Source organism: Oncorhynchus kisutch, linkage group LG10 (assembly GCF_002021735.2).
Source record: "Oncorhynchus kisutch isolate 150728-3 linkage group LG10, Okis_V2, whole genome shotgun sequence".
Classification (NCBI taxonomy): domain Eukaryota; kingdom Metazoa; phylum Chordata; class Actinopteri; order Salmoniformes; family Salmonidae; genus Oncorhynchus; species Oncorhynchus kisutch.
Window position 1 is genome coordinate 26,873,145 of NC_034183.2, and position 23,723 is coordinate 26,896,867.

Genomic DNA, 23,723 nt, shown 5'->3' on the forward strand with positions numbered 1-23,723 from the left:
TTGTTCCTTATTGAAACACTGCTATAACTGTGTTTGTTATTAAATGCTTTTGTTATTAAAGTCTAACAGTGTATCTGCCCAGCTCAGGAAAACCCTCTTCACAGAGGCAGCAGGTACGCTAGGGGTTAGAGAGGTGTTGCCAGTTCAAATCCCGGGTCCGACAGGAAAAATCTGTCAGGAAGTGAGCTGGCAACCAGAGGGTTTTGCCGGTATAAACTCCTAGATGCCATTGCCTGCTGTTATGCCCATGAGCAAGACACTCAACCCCATACAACAGCAGCTCCCTGGGCACCCAGTGTGGCAGCCACCACGCACCTCCCCATAATACACTGCTCAAAAAAACAAAAGGGAACACTTAAACAACACAATGTAACTCCAAGTCAATCACACTTCTGTGAAATCAAACTGTCCACTTAGGAAGCAACACTGATTGACAATAAATTTCACATGCTGTTGTGCAAATGGAATAGACAACAGGTGGAAATTATAGGCAATTAGCAAGACACCCCCAATAAAGGGGTGGTTCTGCAGGTGGTGACCACAGACCACTTCTCAGTTCATATGCTTCCTAGCTGATGGTTTGGTCACTTTTGAATGCTGGTGGTGCTTTCACTCTAGTGGTAGCATGAGATGGAGTCTACAACCCACACAAGTGGCTCAGGTAGTGCAGCTCATCCAGGATGACACATCAATGCGAGTTGTGGCAAGAAGGTTTGCTGTGTCTGTCAGAGTAGTGTCCAGAGCATGGAGGCGCTACCAGGAGACAGGCCAGTACATCAGGAGACGTGGAGGAGGCCGTAGGAAGGCAACAACCCAGCAGCAGGACCGCTACCTCCGCCTTTGTGCAAGGAGGAGCAGGAGGAGCACTGCCAGAGCCCTGCAAAATGACCTCCAGCAGGCCACAAATGTGCATGTGTCTGCTCAAACGGTCAGAAACAGACTCCATGAGGGTGGTATGAGGGCCCGACGTCCACAGCTGGGGATTGTGCTTACAGCCCAACACTGTGCAGGACATTTGGCATTTGCCAGAGAAAACCAAGATTGGCAAATTCACCACTGGCGCCCTGTGCTCTTCACAGATGAAAGCAGGTTCACACAGAGCATGTGACAGACGTTAGAGTCTGGAGACGCCGTGGAGAATGTTTTGCTGCCTGCAACATCCTCCAGCATGACCGGTTAGGCGGTGGGTCAGTCATGGTGTGGGGTGGCATTTCTTTGGGGGGGCTGCATAGCCCTCCATGTGCTCCCCAGAGGTGGCCTGACTGCCATTAGGTATTGAGATGAGATCCTCAGACCCCTTGAGACCATATGCTGGTGCGGTTGGCCCTGGGTTCCTCCTAATGCAAGACAATGCAAGACCTCATGTGGCTGGAGTGTGTCAGCAGTTCCTGCAAGAGGAAGGCATTGATGCTATGGACTGGCCCGCCCGTTCCCCAGACCTGAATCCAATTGAGCACATCTGGGACATCATGTCTCGCTCCATCCACCAACGCTACGGATGCTTTAGTCCAGGTCTGGGAGGAGATCCCTCAGGAGACAATCCGCCACCTCATCAGGAGCATGCCCAGGCGTTGTAGGGAGGTCATACAGGCACGTGGAGGCCACACACACTACTGAGCCTCATTTTTGACTTGTTTTAAGGACATTACATCAAAGTTGGATCAGCCTGTAGTGTGGTTTTCCACTTTAATTTTGTGTGACTCCAAATCCAGACCTCCATGGGTTGATACACAAATGATCAATGGAAATCAAATGTGTGATTTTGTTGTCAGCACATTCAACTATGTAAAGAAAAAAGTATTTAATAAGAATATTTCAGATCTAGGATGTGTTATTTTAGTGTTCCCTTTATTTTTTTGAGCAGTGTATGTACAGTGCCTTGCGAAAGTATTCGGCCCCCTTGAACTTCGCGACCTTTTGCCACATTTCAGGCTTCAAACACAAAGATATAAAACTGTACTTTTTTGTGAAGAATCAACAACAAGTGGGACACAATCATGAAGTGGAACGACATTTATTGGATATTTCAAACTTTTTTAACAAATCAAAAACTGAAAAAGTGGGCGTGCAAAATTATTCAGCCCCTTTACTTTCAGTGCAGCAAACTCTCTCCAGAAGTTCAGTGAGGATCTCTGAATGATCCAATGTTGACCTAAATGACTAATGATGATAAATACAATCCACCTGTGTGTAATCAAGTCTCCGTATAAATGCACCTGCACTGTGATAGTCTCAGAGGTCCGTTAAAAGCGCAGAGAGCATCATGAAGAACAAGGAACACACCAGGCAGGTCCGAGATACTGTTGTGAACAAGTTTAAAGCCGGATTTGGATACAAAAAGATTTCCCAAGCTTTAAACATCCCAAGGAGCACTGTGCAAGCGATAATATTGAAATGGAAGGAGTATCAGACACACTGGGTTGGACTAGTAACTGAAAGGTTGCAAGGGTCATATCCGGTCACAACTTGCAGGCTTGTTTTCGAGTTGCTGTGCGTTTTGTTGCTAACCTGTTTTGCTACCTGACAACTTTACGGTTTTCACTTTTTAATTACCGTTCATATATTTATTTATTTTTTCCTCAACTTTTTCACTCCGGACGCTTTATCTGGACACGATTCGTCAGGACCTCCAACAGCCGAAGCTAAGTAGTAACATTAACATGATGACTTCTAATTGCAGCCGCTGTACTCGGCTTACGGCGAGGATAGCTGTGCTGCAAGCCCAGCTTCAGACGCAATCGTTAGGCAAGGGTAATTTCAGTGTAGGAAAGGATGAAATAGCGTCTGTGGCACCAGTAAGTACAGATAGTAGTGTAAATCCCCTGGCACAGTCCCCGCAGCCGGACAACTTTCTCACGGTTTCTGGAAGGAAATGCTGTAGGAACGCTCAACCGGTGTCGCTCATTCAGCCGACAGAAACTTTCAACCGGTTTTCCCCATTAAGCAGCGGGTCGGAGTCAGAGGCCGATTCTTCTCTGGTCTCTACTCCTCCCGTTACGGGGTCTGAGACGCCGAAGCTTCCCACCATTAGCTCTGACAAATTGAAAACTCTAGTCATTGGCGACTCCATTACCCGCAGTATTAGACTTAAAGCGAATCATCCAGCGATCATACACTGTTTACCCGGGGGCAGGGCTACCGACGTTAAGGCTAATCTGAAGATGGTGCTGGCTAAAGCTAAAACTGGCGAGTGTAGAGAGTATAGAGATATTGTTATCCACGTCGGCACCAACGATGTTAGGATGAAACAGTCAGAAATCACTAAGCGCAACATAGCTTCTGCGTGCATATCAGCTAGAAAGATGTGTCGGCATCGAGTAATTGTCTCTGGCCCCCTCCCAGTTAGGGGGAGTGATGAGCTCTACAGCAGAGTCTCACAACTCAATCGCTGGTTGAAAACTGTTTTCTGCCCCTCCCAAAAGTTAGAATTTGTAGATAATTGGCCCTCTTTCTGGGACTCACCCACAAACAGGACCAAGCCTGACCTGCTGAGGAGTGACGGACTCCATCCTAGCTGGAGGGGTGCTCTCATCTTATCTACCAACATAGACAGGGCTCTAACTCCTCTAGCTCCACAATGAAATAGGGTGCAGGCCAGGCAGCAGGCTGTTAGCCAGCCTGCCAGCATAGTGGAGTCTGCCATTAGCACAGTCAGTGTAGTCAGCTCAGCTATCACCATTGAGACCGTGTCTGTGCCTCGACCTAGGTTGGGCAAAACTAAACATGGCGGTGTTCGCCTTAGCAATCTCACTAGGATAAAGACCACCTCCATTCCTGTCATTACTGAAAGAGATCATGATACCTCACATCTCAAAATAGGGCTACTTAATGTTAGATCCCTTACTTCAAAGGCAATTATAGTCAATGAACTAATCACTGATCATAATCTTGATGTGATTGGCCTGACTGAAACATGGCTTAAGCCTGATGAATTTACTGTTTTAAATGAGGCCTCACCTCCTGGCTACACTAGTGACCATATCCCCCGTGCATCCCGCAAAGGCGGAGGTGTTGCTAACATTTACGATAGCAAATTTCAATTTACACAAAAAAAAATGACATTTTCGTCTTTTGAGCTTCTAGTCATGAAATCTATGCAGCCTACTCAATCACTTTTTATAGCTACTGTTTACAGGCCTCCTGGGCCATATACAGCGTTTCTCACTGAGTTCCCTGAATTCCTATCGGACCTTGTAGTCATAGCAGATAATATTCTAATCTTTGGTGACTTTAATATTCACATGGAAAAGTCCACAGACCCACTCCAAAAGGCTTTCAGAGCCATCATCGACTCAGTGGGTTTTGTCCAACATGTCTCTGGACCCACTCACTGTCACAGTCATACGCTGGACCTAGTTTTGTCCCATGGAATAAATGTGGTGGATCTTAATGTTTTTCCTCATAATCCTGGACTATCGGACCACCATTTTATTACGTTTGCAATTGCAACAAATAATCTGCTTAGACCCCAACCAAGGAACATCAAAAGTCGTGCTATAAATTCACAGACAACACAAAGATTCCTTGATGCCCTTCCAGACTCCCTCTGCCTACCCAAGGACGCCAGAGGACAAAAATCAGTTAACCACCTAACTGAGGATCTCAATCTAACCTTGCGCAATACCCTAGATGCAGTTGCACCCCTAAAAACAAAAAAAATGTCTCATAAGAAACTAGCTCCCTGGTACACAGAAAATACCCGAGCTCTGAAGCAAGCTTCCAGAAAATTGGAACGGAAATGGCGCCACACCAAACTGGAAGTCTTCCGACTAGCTTGGAAGGACGGTACCGTGCAGTACCGTAGAGCCCTTACTGCTGCTCGATCATCCTATTTTTCTAACTTAATTGAGGAAAATAAGAACAATCCGAAATTCCTTTTTAATACTGTCGCAAAGCTAACTAAAAAGCAGCATTCCCCAAGAGAGGATGACTTTCACTTTAGCAGTGATAAATTCATGAACTTCTTTGAGGAAAAGATTATGATTATTAGAAAGCAAATTACGGACTCCTCTTTAAACCTGCGTATTCCTCCAAACCTCAGTTGTCCTGAGTCTGCACAACTCTGCCAGGACCTAGGATCAAGAGAGACGCTCAAGTGTTTTAGTACTATATCTCTTGACACAATGATGAAAATAATCATGGCCTCTAAACCTTCAAGCTGCATACTGGACCCTATTCCAACTAAACTACTGAAAGAGCTGCTTCCTGTGCTTGGCCCTCCTATGTTGAACATAATAAACGGCTCTCTATCCACTGGATGTGTACCAAACTCACTAAAAGTGGCAGTAATAAAGCCTCTCTTGAAAAAGCCAAACCTTGACCCAGAAAATATAAAAAACTATCGGCCTATATCGAATCTTCCATTCCTCTCAAAAATTTTAGAGAAGGCTGTTGCGCAGCAACTCACTGCCTTCCTGAAGACAAACAATGTATACGAAATGCTTCAGTCTGGTTTTAGACCCCATCATAGCACTGAGACGGCACTTGTGAAGGTGGTAAATGACATTTTAATGGCATCGGACCGAGGCTCTGCATCTGTCCTCATGCTCCTAGACCTTAGTGCTGCTTTTGATACCATCGATCACCACATTCTTTTGGAGAGATTGGAAACCCAAATTGGTCTACACGGACATGTTCTGGCCTGGTTTAGATCTTATCTGTCGGAAAGATATCAGTTTGTCTCTGTGAATGGTTTGTCCTCTGACAAATCAACTGTAAATTTCGGTGTTCCTCAAGGTTCCGTTTTAGGACCACTATTGTTTTCACTATATATTTTTCCTCTTGGGGATGTTATTCGAAAACATAATGTAAACTTTCACTGCTATGCGGATGACACACAGCTGTACATTTCAATGAAACATGGTGAAGCCCCAAAATTGCCCTCGCTAGAAGCATGTGTTTCAGACATAAGGAAGTGGATGGCTGCAAACTTTCTACTATTAAACTCGGACAAAACAGAGATGCTTGTTCTAGGTCCCAAGAAACAAAGAGATCTTCTGTTGAATCTGACAATTAATCTTAATGGTTGTACCGTCGTCTCAAATAAAACTGTGAAGGACCTCGGCGTTACTCTGGACCCTGATCTCTCTTTTGAAGAACATATCAAGACCATTTCGAGGACAGCTTTTTTCCATCTACGTAACATTGCAAAAATCAGAAACTTTCTGTCCAAAAATGATGCAGAAAAATTAATCCATGCTTTTGTCACTTCTAGGTTAGACTACTGCAATGCTCTATTTTCCGGCTACCCGGATAAAGCACTAAATAAACTTCAGTTAGTGCTAAATACGGCTGCTAGAATCCTGACTAGAACCAAAAAATTTGATCATATTACTCCAGTGCTAGCCTCTCTACACTGGCTTCCTGTCAAAGCAAGGGCTGATTTCAAGGTTTTACTGCTAACCTACAAAGCATTACATGGGCTTGCTCCTACCTATCTCTCTGATTTGGTCCTGCCGTACATACCTATACGTACGCTACGGTCACAAGACGCAGGCCTCCTAATTGTCCCTAGAATTTCTAAGCAAACAGCTGGAGGCAGGGCTTTCTCCTATAGAGCTCCATTTTTATGGAACGGTCTGCCTACCCATGTCAGAGACGCAAACTCGGTCTCAACCTTTAAGTCTTTACTGAAGACTCATCTCTTCAGTGGGTCATATGATTGAGTGTAGTCTGGCCCAGGAGTGGGAAGGTGAACGGAAAGGCTCTGGAGCAACGAACCGCCCTTGCTGTCTCTGCCTGGCCGGTTCCCCTCTTTCCACTGGGATTCTCTGCCTCTAACCCTATTACAGGGGCTGAGTCACTGGCTTGCTGGGGCTCTCTCATGCTGTCCCTGGAGGGGGTGCGTCACCTGAGTGGGTTGATTCACTGTTGTGGTCATCCTGTCTGGGTTGGCGCCCCCCCCCCCCTTGGGTTGTGCCGTGGCGGAGATCTTTGTGGGCTATACTCAGCCTTGTCTCAGGATGGTAAGTTGGTGGTTGAAGATATCCCTCTAGTGGTGTGGGGGCTGTGCTTTGGCAAAGTGGGTGGGGTTATATCCTTCCTGTTTGGCCCTGTCCGGGGGTGTCCTCAGATGGGGCCACAGTGTCTCCTGACCCCTCCTGTCTCAGCCTCCAGTATTTATGCTGCAGTAGTTTATGTGTCGGGGGGCTGGGGTCAGTTTGTTATATCTGGAGTACTTCTCCTGTCCTATTCGGTGTCCTGTGTGAATCTAAGTGTGCGTTCTCTAATTCTCTCCTTCTCTCTTTCTTTCTCTCTCTCGGAGGACCTGAGCCCTAGGACCATGCCCCAGGACTACCTGACATGATGACTCCTTGCTGTCCCCAGTCCACCTGGCCATGCTGCTGCTCCAGTTTCAACTTCCACCTGACTGTGCTGCTGCTCTAGTTTCAACTGTTCTGCCTTATTATTATTCGACCATGCTGGTCATTTATGAACATTGAACATCTTGACCATGTTCTGTTATAATCTCCACCCGGCACAGCCAGAAGAGGACTGGCCACCCCACATAGCCTGGTTCCTCTCTAGGTTTCTTCCTAGGTATTGGCCTTTCTAGGGAGTTTTTCCTAGCCACCGTGCTTCTCCACCTGCATTGCTTGCTGTTTGGGGTTTTAGGCTGGGTTTCTGTACAGCACTTTGAGATATCAGCTGATGTACGAAGGGCTATATAAATAAATTTGATTTGATTTGACTGCAAATCTACCAAGACCTGGCCGTCCCTCTAAACTTTCAGCTCATACAAGGAGAAGACTGATCAGAGATGCAGCCAAGAGGCCCATGATCACTCTGGATGAACTGCAGAGATCTACAGCTGAGGTGGGAGACTCTGTCCATAGGACAACAATCAGTCGTATATTGCACAAATCTGGCCTTTATGGAAGAGTGGCAAGAAGAAAGCCATTTCTTAAAGATATCCATAAAAAGTGTTGTTTAAAGTTTGCCACAAGCCACCTGGGAGACACACCAAACATGTGGAAGAAGGTGCTCTGGTCAGATGAAACCAAAATTGAACTTTTTGGCAACAATGCAAAACGTTATGTTTGGCGTAAAAGCAACACAGCTCATCACCCTGAACGCACCATCCCCACTGTCAAACATGGTGGTGGCAGCATCATGGTTTGGGCCTGCTTTTCTTCAGCAGGGACAGGGAAGATGGTTAAAATTGATGGGAAGATGGATGGAGCCAAATACAGGACCATTCTGGAAGAAAACCTGATGGAGTCTGCAAAAGACCTGAGACTGGGACGGAGATTTGTCTTCCAACAAGACAATGATCCAAAACATAAAGCAAAATCTACAATGGAATGGTTCAAAAATAAACATATCCAGGTGTTAGAATGGCCAAGTCAGAGTCCAGACCTGAATCCAATCGAGAATCTGTGGAAAGAACTGAAAACTGCTGTTCACAAATGCTCTCCATCCAACCTCACTGAGCTCGAGCTGTTTTGCAAGGAGGAATGGGAAAAAAATTCAGTCTCTCGATGTGCAAAACTGATAGAGACATACCCCAAGCGACTTACAGCTGTAATCGCAGCAAAAGGTGGCGCTACAAAGTATTAACTTAAGGGGGCTGAATAATTTTGCACGCCCAATTTTTCAGTTTTTGATTTGTTAAAAAAGTTTGAAATATCCAATAAATGTCGTTCCACTTCATGATTGTGTCCCACTTGTTGATTCTTCACAAAAAAAATACAGTTTTATATCTTTATGTTTGAAGCCTGAAATGTGGCAAAAGGTCGCAAAGTTCAAGGGGGCCGAATACTTTCGCAAGGCACTGTATATGTTTGTGTAGATGTATGCATGTGTGTCTTTCGAAGGGTGCAATTGACCAATAATGTGATTTTTACTGAGGAGCGGTGTCTTTACTGAAATGTCTCCCTCCAAGAATATGATTTCCCAGAGTTCAAACCAGGTCATTACCTCTGTCCACCGTGTGATCTAAGGAGACTTCTCTTCCCGAGACACACTCCAGACTGAGCAAAACCTGGGGTGTGAGACCCATCTCACTACAGTCAGCCAAATGCAAATCAACTAACAGCTCAATTGTTTCATTAGCCACCAGAGATCATATATCCTTTCTGTTCAGGGCAACTAGTGAAACTGCTGTGGCTGTAATGTGCCAGCCTACTGCTGAGCTGAACAAGCTCCCCTACCTGCAGCTGTGGACCAGGTTGGAGCAGCTGGTATTGCATTTTGTATTTATTAAGGATCCCCATAAGCAGATCCTCTTCCTGGGGTCCAGTAACATTACCCCAAAATACACCAAGTTGTATCAAGTTGGCTGGATGTCCTTTGGGTGGTGGACCATTTTTGATACACATGGGAAACTGTTGAGTGAGACGAGTTTTATCATCATAACAGTGTTGTGCTTTTAAGTGTTTGCTGTGAGTTTCGGGGGGGCCAGAATCATATTACAGGATTATATCTACTGTAAATCACATCCAGATATGCTACTTCTTTTACTTTAACATGCACAGAAATAAACCACATCTATGTTCTCTTTTTGGTAGGTATTTTCATTATTAAACATGCAATGAACTACACGGAGGGAAAGTACAGAAATCTTAACAGGTACGCACAAAAAAAACAAGAAAGAGAGGGCTCAACATAACATTTAAACTACTCAATCAGTGTGAGGAGTGAAGTCTCTGATTGGCATTGTCTAGAGCAGTGAAGTCAGGTATAGTTTCTGACATCGCTATGCGCAGGATTGCTGAGAGGTGAGAGGTGAGAGTAAGTAAGAGATTATCTGTGTCTTGACTTGTTATATTTCATCACTGAAAATGTCTGTTCACATACATAGGTTGACCCAAACAGTACAAAACATCTTCTGAGCATGACTCCTAATCTTTGGAAAGTTTTGTTAATCGAGAGATGCATAGAACCTCAGTGACATTGTTTTGAATTGTTCTCAAATCACTGCATCAGACTGAAGATCGATAAGCTCAAGTTGCAGGTCAGTGGGAGCGTTATCCACATTGAAGGTGAAAGTGTCATTTCCCAACACTTTAAAATACTCAAACCGACGAGAAAACTCACCGTTCAAAGCATGCAGCAGCGATGTATACTTCTCCCGCTGGTCATTTGATAGGGAACAGACTAGTAGTGTCGGAAGGTGGGTGAGATTGTTGGCTTCTACTTGGCAAGTCAAGGAGTAATTTTCCCTTGAAGGCTTTGACAAGGCTGTACATCTGATGTGCAAAAAGGCCCTTCCCTTGCAGTTGGAAATTCAGTTCATTCATTAGGGCCATGATGTCCACGGTGAAGGCAAAATCAGACAACCATTCTTTATGTTGCAGTTGAGGGAAATCCACATATTTTCCTTTGATTTGCAAAAACTCAGCCATCTCCGACTTCAGGTCTCACGCCCTTTTAAGTACCTTCCCCAAACTCAGCCATCTCACGTTTGTGTGGTAGGGGAGAGCTGCATGATCTGAATGTCTCTTCTAACAGTGAGACAAACTGACGGTGGTTAAAAGATTTTGCTCTTATGAAGTTTACCACTTTAGTGACTGTATTCACAACATAGCTCATTTTCAGAACACTTCCTGATGAATAATGCAATGCAGAAAAATTATTTTGTGGTATCCAATTACTAGTTACAGTCGTCTCATCGCTGCAACTCCCGTACGGCCTCGGGAGAGGCTAAGGTTGAGAGCTGTGCGTCCTCCGAAACACAACCCAACCAAGCCGCATTGCTTCTTGACACAATGCCCGCTTAACCCGGAAGCCAGCCACAACAATGTGTCGGAGGAAACACCATACATCTTGCTGGAACACCCTACAAATCAGTCTAGTTTCCTTTTCTTGTAAATATTTGAGAAATTGCGCAATTTCTAGCTAGCTACCATTTGTAACTGTGACGTGTGTGTGTGTCAGCCTGTCAGTCACGGTCTGTCCTCTTGAAGTTGCTATTTATACGTGCCTTCAAAATAAATCTTCCACAAGCGGTGGGAGTTAAATTATTACACAAAGGAGAGTATTCATTGGGCTTTTAATTTGAATAACAAATATATTTTTCATAACTTTACTATGGCAAATTCTATGTGATCTGAGCCTGATTCCGCAGGCCATATTGAATTAGGTCACGGGCCGCATACGGCTCCCAGGCCAGCCTTTGCCCAGGCCTGCGTTAGAGGGACAAAAGAGCGCTGAGCACCAGGCCATTAGAGACCTGATGGTTGCTCGATAGTTGGGTACTACTGACTCATGTCCAGACTACATAAAAGGAGATTACCATGACTCAACTGTCACATGGACTTTTACTGCTGTCATGACTCATGACTGCTGTTTTGGCATTAATGTGGTCACCGCAATAGCCCTAGATGTGATTCCATTGTGGGATCAGAGACTGTAGCATCTGCAAGGTCCTCTAGAAGCGTCGGTCCTGTCCCATTTTCCACAGCAGTATGCCAATATTGCGCAGGTGTAACCGGCCACATAGTAAATCTGCTCCTAACTCTGGTACTGTGAGGGTACCAGGTAGCTGACAGGATACTGACTGAACATCATTATTGATTAGATCCATGTCCTCTTATATCATAACTGTTCATATTAATATTCATGATGTGAAATCTAGATTAAATAACAAGCAGAGGAAGTAGGAGATTTGATGAATGAAGCGGGGACAGTGTGTGTGCGCGCATGTGTGTGTAGGGTCGTTTGTAGGGGTGTGGGTGGTTGTTGACTGTCTGCGCAGAGATATAAAAAACAAATACTAATCCCATGTTACCAATTTAGACAAAAAACGACAGTTCACACTCGTCAGCAACAATAAAACAACCTGTCATCACACACACACATACACTGAATGATCATTATGTGGTTGCCATTGAGAAGATTGATGACATCGGATATGAGATAAGGTACTAGCCCCAGGCACTAAAATAAGAAACAATCGATAAGGGAAAGAGAACTGACGCCATGCCTTATTCTGTCAACTGGAAGTGCTCTACCTCTCATATCAGTCATGTCTGAAATAGCCTCGAGTATCTCCAGTGTTTCCCACAAGTACATAGAGCAGCCAACCAAATAGAAAAAGCACTAGTGGAAAAAGTACCCAATTTTCATACTTGAGAGTAAAAGTAAAGATACTTTGACCTAAGTCATTTAAGTTAAGTCACCTAGTAAAATACTACTTGAGTAAAAGTCTAAAAGTATATGGTTTTAAATGTTAAGTATCAAAAGTATTTAAAATGTCATATATATATATATATATATATATTAAGCAAACCAGACAATTTTTTACATTTATTTACGGATAGCCAGGGGCACAGTTCAACACTCAGACATTTACAAATGTTTAGTGAGTCTGCCAGATCAGAGGCAGTAGGGATGACAAGGGATGTTCTCTTGATAATTGTGTGAATTAGACCATTTGTCCTAATTAGCATTCAAAATGTAACGAGTACTTTTGGGTGTTAGGGAAAATGTAAGGAGTAAAAAGTACATTATTGTCTTTAGAAATGGAGTGGAGTAAAAGTAAAAGTAGTCAAATATAGAAAGTACAGGTCCCCCAAAAAACAACCTAAGTAGTACTTTCAAGTATTTTTACTTTACACCACTGAGAAAAAATATCCAGATCCCAAGGATTCAACATTTTTTGCTGAAGAGCTCAATTTTGGGGGGGTCAATACAGTTACATATAGGGTTGTCAAGATACCAGGCCAGGCATTGCGATACCAGGCCAGGCATTGCGATACCAGGCCAGGCATTGCGATACCAGGCCAGGCATTGCGATACCAGGCCAGGCATTGCGATACCAGGCCAGGCATTGCGATACCAGGCCAGGCATTGCGATACCAGGCCAGGCATTGCGATACCAGGCCAGGCATTGCGATACCAGGCCAGGCATTGCGATGCCAGGCCAGGCATTGCGATGCCAGGCCAGGCATTGCGATGCCAGGCCAGGCATTGCGATGCCAGGCCAGGCATTGCGATGCCAGGCCAGGCATTGCGATGCCAGGCCAGGTATTGCGATGCCAGGCCAGGTATTGCGATGCCAGGCCAGGTATTGCGATACCAGGCCAGGTATTGCGATACCACGGGGGAGTGGCCTAGCATCCTGTCTGCCCCTTCCCCCCCTGACACTTTTTCACATTTTCTAAACATTATGCGCATGTTCTACACAAAAAAAACGTCACAGATTTTCACATTTCGACTCAACACATTCAATTTACCTTCACACTGTTCACTATAATAGAATAATACATAGTATGGCATATTTGCTCATATTTGCAAAGGCCTACCTGTGATTTGGAATGAATAGGAGGAATGAATATACATGGATAATGATTGGCATGTCACTGTTGCAATAAGGGGAAAACAGTATAAAAGCTTTACTCTTCAGTTCTAACACACACAAACACCACTCTCCCACGGTCTCCCTCTATCACAAACACACACCACTCTCTCCAAAAAACACACACACTGCTCAACGTTTAAAACATGAGGCAGCAAACAGAACGTAAGAAGCACCAGAAAGAGATAGATTTTTGATATAGTTTAGGCTTACATTAGGCCTATATGAATCCTACCTTTAAAAGAATATCAGCAGACACATTTCCTTTCTTCCAGTGCCAATCAAATTTCCCTAGTCCTACTGTCAAGTTACTAGATTGTTAGCTAGATAGGTAACATGACTGAACAACCTAGTTTGTTATCAAACCATAATTATCGGCCGGGATTAGTTTAAAAACGGCCGGCGACATGGTTTGTGAAATTATATCAAATCCACAGGAAGAAAAAAGGGAGCTTGTATAGTTCGGATTTTTTTTAACCATTTGAGGTAGAGACGTTTTCTGTAAAGGTGCATGCATGCCTGCCTGTCGTGAAGCTGTCTTTCCTCTAGGGCAATGCTGCGTGACGGTGAACTTGCAAAGCCTACTGGCCTGTGCACTTGTTATGCCAGGGATGAAATTATATTAAGGCTGACCTCATTTAGTCGACTGTTTGGTCAATAGGCTGTTGGTCGACCGAGATGTATTTAGTTGAGCAGCAGCAAAACACAATAATAATAATTATGGTGTACAAGACAACTGTCTAAAACTTGTCTGTCAGAATGGACTAATCCATTGTGGAGGCTGTGGGGGTGGCACAGTCCATCAGTCTAAGACATGAAATTGTATATAGTTATATTATGTAGGAACAATAGTGCAACACCAATAAAAACAATATTATATAACAGATACTCTCTCGCTTGTTGGATAGCGGTCGCTGTCCTGAAACACATCAGTGCGCTGTTGAATTGATGCCTTTTCCTAGACCATGTTGCAATGTGCATAATAGCAAAGTTAACCAGCATATTGGTGTTGAGAACAAAATCGGCGGAGGCAGCAGCAGATTTAGAATATGAAAACAGCCCATGCCTTAATCGTCTTAAGAAAAATGAGGAGAGAGGAAACCAACTTAATTAGGTCTATAATAGCTGAACTGTTAAATGTGCCTGGCTTTATAAACCCTCAAATACATCTACAGAAATAAGAAAGCTCCTGTTGCCCGTTTGACTGTTTAATAAGCCTACTGATTCCATGAGCGTCAAGCCTCACGCAACCACATGTCGGATAAAACATTTCACAAACTCGGCAGTTGTAATAAAGGCTTTACACTTCATTTGGTATTATTTAGAGATTGTTTACAGTTTTCCAAACAATAACCCTTCTTTTTCTAGATCTCTCTATTGTTATTATTACTATTATTATGATCCTCATTATTATAATAAGTAATGGCATTATCATTTGTAGGCATACTATAGCAGCCTTGTATAACCACCATTAACCTGTAGGCCTAGGAGTGCATGCTATTTAGTTTTAATACCATAACTCATTTTAGCAAATGTATAAAAAATTTAAAATAACAGAATTACCTTGTTTACATACATTTTCAGACCCCTTGCTATGAGACTCAAAATTGAGCTCACGTGCATCCTGTTTCCATTAATCATCCTTGAAATGTTCCAACACCTTTATTGGAGTCCACCTGTGGTAAATTCAATTGATTGGACATGATTTGGAAAGGCACACACCTGTCTGTATAAGGTCCCACAGTTGACAGAGCATGTCAGAGCAAAAACCAAGCCATGAGGTCGAAGGAATTGTCTGTAGAGCTCCGAGACAGGATTGTGTCGAGGCATAGGTCTGGGGAAGGCTACCAAAAAATTTATGCAGCATTGAAGGTGCCCAAGAACACAGTGGACTACATTCTTAAATGGAAGAACTTTGGAACCACCAAGACTCTTCCTAGAGCTGGCCGCCCAGTCAAACTGAGCAATCGGGGGAGAAGGGCCTTGGTCAGGGAGGTGACCAAGAACCCGATGGTCACTCTGACAGAGCTCCTCTGTGGAGATGGTTGTGATTCTGGAAGGTCCTCTCATCTCTGCAGCACGCCACCAATCAGACCTTTATGGTAGAGTGGCCAGACAGATGCCACTCATCAGTAAAAACAGCACATAACAGCCCACTTCGAGTTTGCCAAAAAAGCACCTAAAGGACTCACAGACCATGAGAAGCAAGATTCTCTGGTCTGATGAAACCAAACTGTAACTCTTTGGCCTTAATGCTAAGCATCACGTCTGGAGGAAACCAGGCACCGCTCATCACCTGGCCAATACCATCCCTACGGTGAAGCATGGTGGTGGCAGCATCATGCTGTGGGGATGTTTTTCAGCAGCAGGGACTGGGAGACTAGTCAGGAAGGATGAACGGAACAAAGTACAGAGAGATCCTTGATGAAAACCTGCTCCAGAGCGCTCAGGACCTCAGACTGGGGGGCGAAGGTTCACAACGCAGGAGTGGCTTCTGGTCAAGTCTCTGAATGTCCTTGAGTGACCCAGCCAGAACTGAAAATTCACAAGCATCATGGTCTCTCCCTCCACCACGTAAAGAAATTAGACTGCAACCAACCACATTCCACCACTCTCCTCGCCTGTCGCCGGCTGGAGTGCTTTTATTTATAAAAAATATATAGGTGGATTGTGCTAGGAACATACAGTTAGGAAAAAGGCTATTGTACTGCTGGTACCAAGATAGAGCCAGGGACCAACCTCTCCATGACACGGACGCTGCTTAACCACTTATGGGTAGCACAATTTAGCTTTAGGACACTAAAGAGATGTTTGCATGTGCGTTGAACTCGGCTAATAGAGTTACGTACTGGGGGACAAGGTATATACCTGAACAGCTCTCCCTCCGGACAACGATTTCGCTTTCACCTTTCTATTTATCCCTATTCAGAGCAGATAAAAGAGAGGAGACAATGAGAGGATGGTGAGGAGACCAATAGAGGAAGCTACAACACAATTATTGACACTAGCTTTAAAATAGTGTGAAACAGACATAACTAATGATAAGGGGCCACCAGCATCTATTTAAAAACACCTTTACTCCTCTCCCTCCCTCACCATCTGTGTTCTATCAGGGAAAAGCCATTTCCCCTGCACTTCCCATCCTCCCTCCTTTACCGTCAGTGTCACAGACACTACAACCCCCCCCCCCCCCCCCCCCCCCCGTCCTCCAGCTCATCACGTCATCTCTGCTTCTATGCAGCAACAGCTTTTTTTCTCTGTCTCACCCAACCCCATCTCCCCTCCACCATCCCCCCTCTCCTCTGGTGCTGGTCACTGGGTAAGCTTGGGCTGTATTCAGAATGTCATACCTTCATACTGACCTTGAAACATTCGGTAATACCGGCATAGAACATAAGGAGCGCTATTTTCCATCCCCACTGAGCATCTGAGATCCGAAGGTTAGCAATTCTAACAAATAAAAGTTAGGTCTCTCAATGAAACTACAGTATTTGCAGGACAGACATCCCAACTCAGTTATACAAGTAACTCAAAATGCTGCTCACAGTTTCCTGCACAGACAACAATTACACAGCAAGGCTCTTGATCCAGGAGGGGATTCTCTCCTGTTACCAAGCGAAGCTTGATTTTGCAAGAATATAAGCACTTAGCTAGATTAGGGCTGAGCGATATGGACTACATAGCACGGAATAAAAATAAGTTCTACATTTGCTTTATGAGTAGTGCATGACCCTAGGGTGGGAAGACATACATTGTAAGTGATTTCAATGGGTCTTTCTCCATTCTGATTGTAGTTGAATTAAACAGATCTCAAAAAATTTGAGATCATTTCCACACTGCCACATAGGACTGCACAATGTAGGACACCAATCTAGTCTTTTTTTTTTTTTTTACCCACATTTTTTTTTACATTGGATAAAAGTAGAGGCTCAGAGACACAAAATTGAATATTATACACTACTACAGTTGAGGAACAATGGGAAAGTAATTTTGCTTAGAATGTTGATAAACTTGTAAACTCACTTTTGAGAAAATGGCCTATGAATGTTTTGGTACTAATATTGGAGAGACCTTTGTCTACACCCATTTAGCATCGTTCACACCCTCTTAACTTCTGGGATATAGGGAGCGCTCTTAATTTATGGATAAAAAAACGTGCCGTTTTAAGCGCAATATTTTGTCACTAAAAGATACTTGACTATGCATATAATTGGCAGCTTTGGAAAGAAAACACTCCAAAACTGTGTTTCCAAAACTGCAAAGATATTATCTGTGAGTGCCACAGAACTCATGCTACAGGCGAAACCAAGATGAAACCTCAAACAGGAAATCAGCAGAATTTCTGAGGCTCTGTTTTCCATTGTCTCCTTATATGGCTGTGAATGTGCCATGAACGAGCTTAAGCTTTGTGCCGTTTGTCCAAGGTGTCTGCAGCATTGTGACGTATTTGTAGGCATATCATTGGAAGATTGGCCATAAGAGACTACATTTACCAGGGGTCCACCCGGTGTCCTTTGTCTAAATTGGTGCGTAATCTACAAGCTGCACGCAGTCATCCAGTGATTGAGAGGAGAGGGAAGGCTTTCAACGAACGATATATCATGAAGAGATATGTGAAAAACACCTTGAGGATTGATTCTAAACAACGTTTACCATGTTTCAGTCGATATTATGGAGTTAATTTGGAAAAAAGTTCGGCGTTTTGAAGACTGAATTTTCGTTTTTTTTTGGTAGCCAAACGTGACGCACCAAACGGAGCAATTTCTCCTAAACAAATCATCTTTCAGGAAAAACTGAGCATTTGCTATCAAACTGAGAGTCTCCTCATTGAAAACATCTGAAGTTCTTCAAAGGTAATGATTTTATTTGAATGATTTTCTGGTTTTTGTGAAAATGTTGTCTGCTGATGCTAACGCTAAATGCTACGCTAGCCGCGCTAGCTGTTACACAAATGCTTATTTTGCAATGGTTGAGAAGCATATTTTGAAAATCTGAGATGACAGTGTTGTTAACAAAAGGCTAAGCTTGAGAGCTAGCATATTAATTTCATTTCATTTGCGATTTTCATGAATAGTTAACGTTGCGTTATGGTAATGAGCTTGAGGCTGTATTCATGATCCCGGATCCGGGATGGCTCGACGCAAGAAGTTAAGCCACAACCATCTCTTTAAAGGTTGACCCGAAATGTACTAACAGCAGTCAAGCACCCAAGCTAACTTGCTAGCTACTTCCAGACTAGAGGTCGACCGATTAATCGGAATGGCCGATGAATTAGGGCCGATTTCAAGTTTTCATAACAATCGGAAATCGGAATTTTGGGGCGGCAATTTGCGATTTAAAAAAAAATATATTTTTTTTATACCTTTATTTAACTAGGCAAGTCGGTTAAGAACACATTCTTATTTTCAATGACGGCCTAGGAACGGTGGGTTAACTGCCTTGTTCAGGGGCAAAACGACAGATTTTCATCTTGTCTGCTCAGGGGATCCAATCTTGCAACCGTACAGTTAACTAGTCCAACGCTCTAACCTTTGCACTCCACGAGGAGCCTGCCTGTTACGCGAATGCAGTAGAAGCCAAGGTAAATTGCTAGCTAGCATTAAACGTATCTTATAAAAAACAATCAATCATAATCACTAGTTATAACTACTAATCCAGTTTAGCCGGCAATATTAACCAGGTGAAATTGTGTCATTTCTCTTGCGTTCATTGCACGCAGAGTCAGGGTATATGCAACAGTTTGGGCTGCCTGGCTCATTGCGAACTAATTTGCCAGAATTTTACGTAATTATGACATAACATTGAAGGTTGTGCAATGTAAAAAGAATATTTAGACTTGGGGATGCCACCCGTTAGATAAAATACCGAACGGTTCTGTACTCCATTGAAATAATAAACGTTTTGTTTTCGAAATTATGGTTTCCGGATTCGACCATATTGATGACCAAAGGCTTCGTATTTCTGTGTGTTATTATTTTACAAATAAGTTTGATTTGATAGAGCATTCTGACTGAGCAGCAGCAGGTCCGTAATCATTAATTCAAACAGCACTTTCGTGCGTTTTGCCAGCAGCTCTTCGCAAGCACAGAGCTGTTTATGACTTCAAGCCTATCAGCCTAATGACTGGTGTAACCAATGTGAAATGGCTAGCTAGTTAGCTGGCTAATATCGTTTCAAACGTCACTCACTTTTAGATTTGGAGTAGTTATTCCCCTTGCGATGCAAGGGCCGCGGCTTTTGTGGAGCGATGGGTAACGATGCTTCGAGTGTGGCTGTTGTCAATGTGTTCCTGGTTCGAGCCCAGGTAGGGGCGAGGAGAGGGAAAGAAGCTATACTGTTACACTGGCAATACTATAGTGCCTATAAGAACATCCAATAGTCAAAGGTATATGAAATACAAATGGTAGAGAGAAATAGTCCTATAAATACTATATTAACTACAACCTAAAACCTCTTACCTTGGAATATTGAAGTCTCATGTTAAAAGGAAATACCAGCTTTCATATGTTCTCATGTTCGGAGCAAGGAACTTAAACGTTAGCTTTCTTACATGGCACATATTGCACTTTTACTTTCTTCTCCAACACTGTTTTTGCATTATTTAAACCAAATTGAACATGTTTCATTATTTATTTTATTGATGTATTATTTTAGGTTAAAATAAGTGTTCATTCAGCATTATTGTAATTGTCATTATTACAACAAAAAAATTCTGAAAAATCAGAAAAAATTCTGAAAAATCAGAATCAGTCAACCTCTATTCCAGACATCTAAGTGAGAGAGAACAGCTCACTGATTACTACTCGTCCTAGAAGAGCTGGTTAGGCTGTTATGTTATCCAGAGCGTTGGTGATTGCAACTGTGCTGTCAGATTGTCTGTTCGTAAATTCAGAGCGTTTTGCATTCAGAGCGCACAGCGGACGCCCTGGCCGATGAGATCATTGACACCAGCCATATTCAACAGCCATATTCAACAGCGTTCATAAATTCATCATTTATTCTGAGCTCTCTGGCACACTCAAATGAGAATGCTCTGAAATCGGAGGAGACTGCCAGACAATTTCCGAATGCACCCGAAATGGTTCCATAGTAGACTCTTTTGTTAAGACATGTAGCTAGCTAGATAAACAATGAACCATAATCACAACGTTACTACCCTGCATAAATCTGCAGTTAGCTAACCAACTAGGTTCAATGTTATTTAACTAACATTAAGCTATAGCTAGCCAAGTAAATGGTTCTTTGTCAACAATAGAAACATGTAATATCTGATAATGTAGCTAGCCTGACTATCTTACCCGAAACATCATTCATGGTTGCCCTTAGTTTGAAGATGTAATCCTGAAGCTATCATACTCGAATTCCACTGATGATTTCAAAACTCAGTCCTCCAGAAAGTGGAGAGCATCACTTATGCAGTTTTAATACACAGTATCTTTAAAAAAGCTACGTTAGACAGGATTACCTAGACATATTGACCAGCTCAAATAGACAGAAGCATGCTATATGGCAGACCAATCCAAACTCATCTGTTGGCATTTCCAGCCCACTCGTTATCTCAGCCAACCGTGGCTAGCGGGAAGGTTGCTGTATTTTTCTGTGGCTAACCTAACTAGGCTCGTAATGTAACAATTGTATTCGTATTTACAGATGGCATACAAGTTTGTTATTAAAGGCACGTGAAAGTTCAAATGTTCGAGAAAGCATTTCTCCCCAAAAAACACGCTTTTATAAAAACATTTTTTACATTCAAATGGCTATCCTGTGAGATCGTGACCTGCGACATATGCCTAGTTTCCTGAAAAATGGGGCACCGTTGTTATAATTTCGATTTGACTTCTGATTTAGCTCAAAACACTTGGAATAATAGAAATAGAATGATTATTCTAATTCATAGTTCGAATATAATAGTGGGCACTTTGAATAGTGTTGTTTGACATGACAATGGATGAAAATGCCAGGGAGGAGTTATTGTAACAGGGTTGGAACCAAAGTGTTGTTTCCTGTGGGACACTATAATCTTTGGCTACATTGAATGTTCTCTCTTAGCTACTTCATGTAGCTAACATATTCACGATTTGCATATTCCTCTTTGATTTAGAAGATACTGTTGCACACACATGCTGATTTAGCGCTACACCATCACTGGTATTAGCTGCCTGTATAGCTAATTAGCTAGCCAGCGATAACAAGATTTAGGACCAACTTGTAAAGAAAAGACTATCGGTTTGCAGATGTAAGAAACAAACTAACAGTGTAATTACAGAACGCTAGTGGATTTATATTAAGAAGCAAGTGAAAACAGGATCATTGTCATCAACATTGTTGCATGTGGTGTATTGACCATGCAGACTGAACGGAAGTGTCTCGTGGTCGGGGAACAACAAATGCGCTCCTTAAGAGACAGGGGCGGGGCTAGGTCTGTGTGGAAAGCGGCATGAGAGAGAGCGAGAGAGCACGATGACTCAAGTAGCAAAGTAAACTATAAAAATGGATGTTAGACACTGTGTATTACATTTAACAAACCAAACATTAAAATACTGTTAAAGAAGGTAAAGTAAAAACCCAAACTGGTCAGTGCATCAATACCGGTATATCAGAAAATACAGTATACCCCTCAGCCCTAAGCTAGATAGCTAACTAGCTACTAAGTTAGCAAACCAAATGCACAACAGCAGAGCATTTAGCCGAGTGGCACAGTGGTATAATGCACAGCATTTCAGTGCAAGAAGCGTCACTGCAGTCCCTGGTTTGAAACCAGGCTGCATCACATCCGGCTGTGATTGGGAGTCCCATAGGGCGGCGCACAATTGGCCCAGCGTCGCCTGGGTTTGGCCGGAGTAGGCCATCATTATAAATATGAATGTTCTCAATAAATGTTAAATAAAAATAACACACTTTAGACAGTTAATGTAATAGTTGTAAGATATCTAGCTGGCAAACATTTAGCTGTGAATTCCATACTGTAACTAGATCTCCTGGCATGTGCTGCACAACAGTGAGTGACTCAAGTCTCCGGTCTCTGTTGTTGTACACTTTTAAACAAACACCACGTGACCAGACTTCCGGGAGGCTTCATTATGAAAAAGTGTGTGACAGGTAAGATGAAGAACAATCTTTTCATCTAACATATTGCACAAGTTGACAGGTATTTACTTAAAAAGTAGTTATAAATAATCAATTTTTTGTTTAAATACCCCGATACAGTATACTGCCCAAGCCTATCCCTGGCCACCCAGCAACATGGAGATTCATTAAAGAAACCTGTCAGACTCAGACACACACGTTAGCTCAGAATCCTGCATTTCTCACACAGAAAAAAAAGATAAAGCGCATTAAAAATATCTTACTTTTTGTAAATGCAGATCTAAGATGCCTCTGTCATTTCTGCTCGGCATGGGAATAATTTTGTGCTTCAGTTGCACTTCTTCACTCTGATTCACGAACGAGCATTCTATCAGCAGACAGCGCTCTGACTGTGTAGCTACATTTCTCCTGTACTTTTCTCAGTGGAGCCAACTCTTCTCTGGTAACAAGATTAACTTCCAGCAAAAAAAATTGGGAAATTGCTACATTCTTTCTATGATAAACATTTGAAATATGACAGCCATATAGCACTTTTGCAAAAAAAATACCTTGCCTTTTCATTATAAACTCATTTACTTGTGTGGCTGCTAGCCAAATAGTGTTTGGGTTTTCCCCTCATCAATCTACACACAATGACGCATAAGGAATAAGCAAAAACAAGTTTTTTGAAATAAAAAATGAAATGAAGAATCATATTTACATAAATATTCAGACCCTTTACTCAGTACTTTGAGATAAATCCAAATAGTTCAATATTGGTTTCATCAGACCTGAGAATCCTTTAGGTGCCTTTTGGAAAACTCCAAGCAGGCTGTCATGTGCCTTTTACTGAGGAATGGCTTCCGTCTGGCCATTCTACCATAAAGGTCTGATTGGTGGAGCGCTGCAGAGATGGGAGAACCTTCCAGAAGGACAACCATCTCCACAGAGGAACTCTATCAGAGTGACCATCAGGTTCTTGGTCACCTCCCTGACCAAGGCCCTTCTCCCACGATTGCTCAGTTTGGCTGGGCGCCCAGCTCTAGGAAGAGTCTTGGTGGTTCCAAACTTCTTCCATTTAAGAATGATGGAGGCCACTGTTTTCTTGGGGAACTTCAATGCTGCAGACATTTTTTGGTAGCCTTCCCCAGTCCTGTCCATCGACCCAATCCTGTCTCGGAACTCTACAGACAATTCCTTCGACCTCATTGCTTGGTTTTTGCTCTGACATGCACTGTCAATTACGGGACCTTATATAGACAGGCGTGTGCCTTTCAAAATCATGTCCAATTAATTGAATTTAACACAGGTGGACTCCAATCAAGTTGTAGAAACATCTCAAGAATGATCAATGGAA

The 23,723-nt window shown here is 43.0% G+C and overlaps 1 protein-coding gene across 6 annotated transcripts in view; it reads right to left on the minus strand.

The window, feature by feature from the left end:
- Nucleotides 1-23,723, minus strand: part of LOC109897973 (importin-13) — a 62,606-nt gene that overhangs the window by 34,444 nt on the left and 4,439 nt on the right. The window lies entirely within an intron of this gene.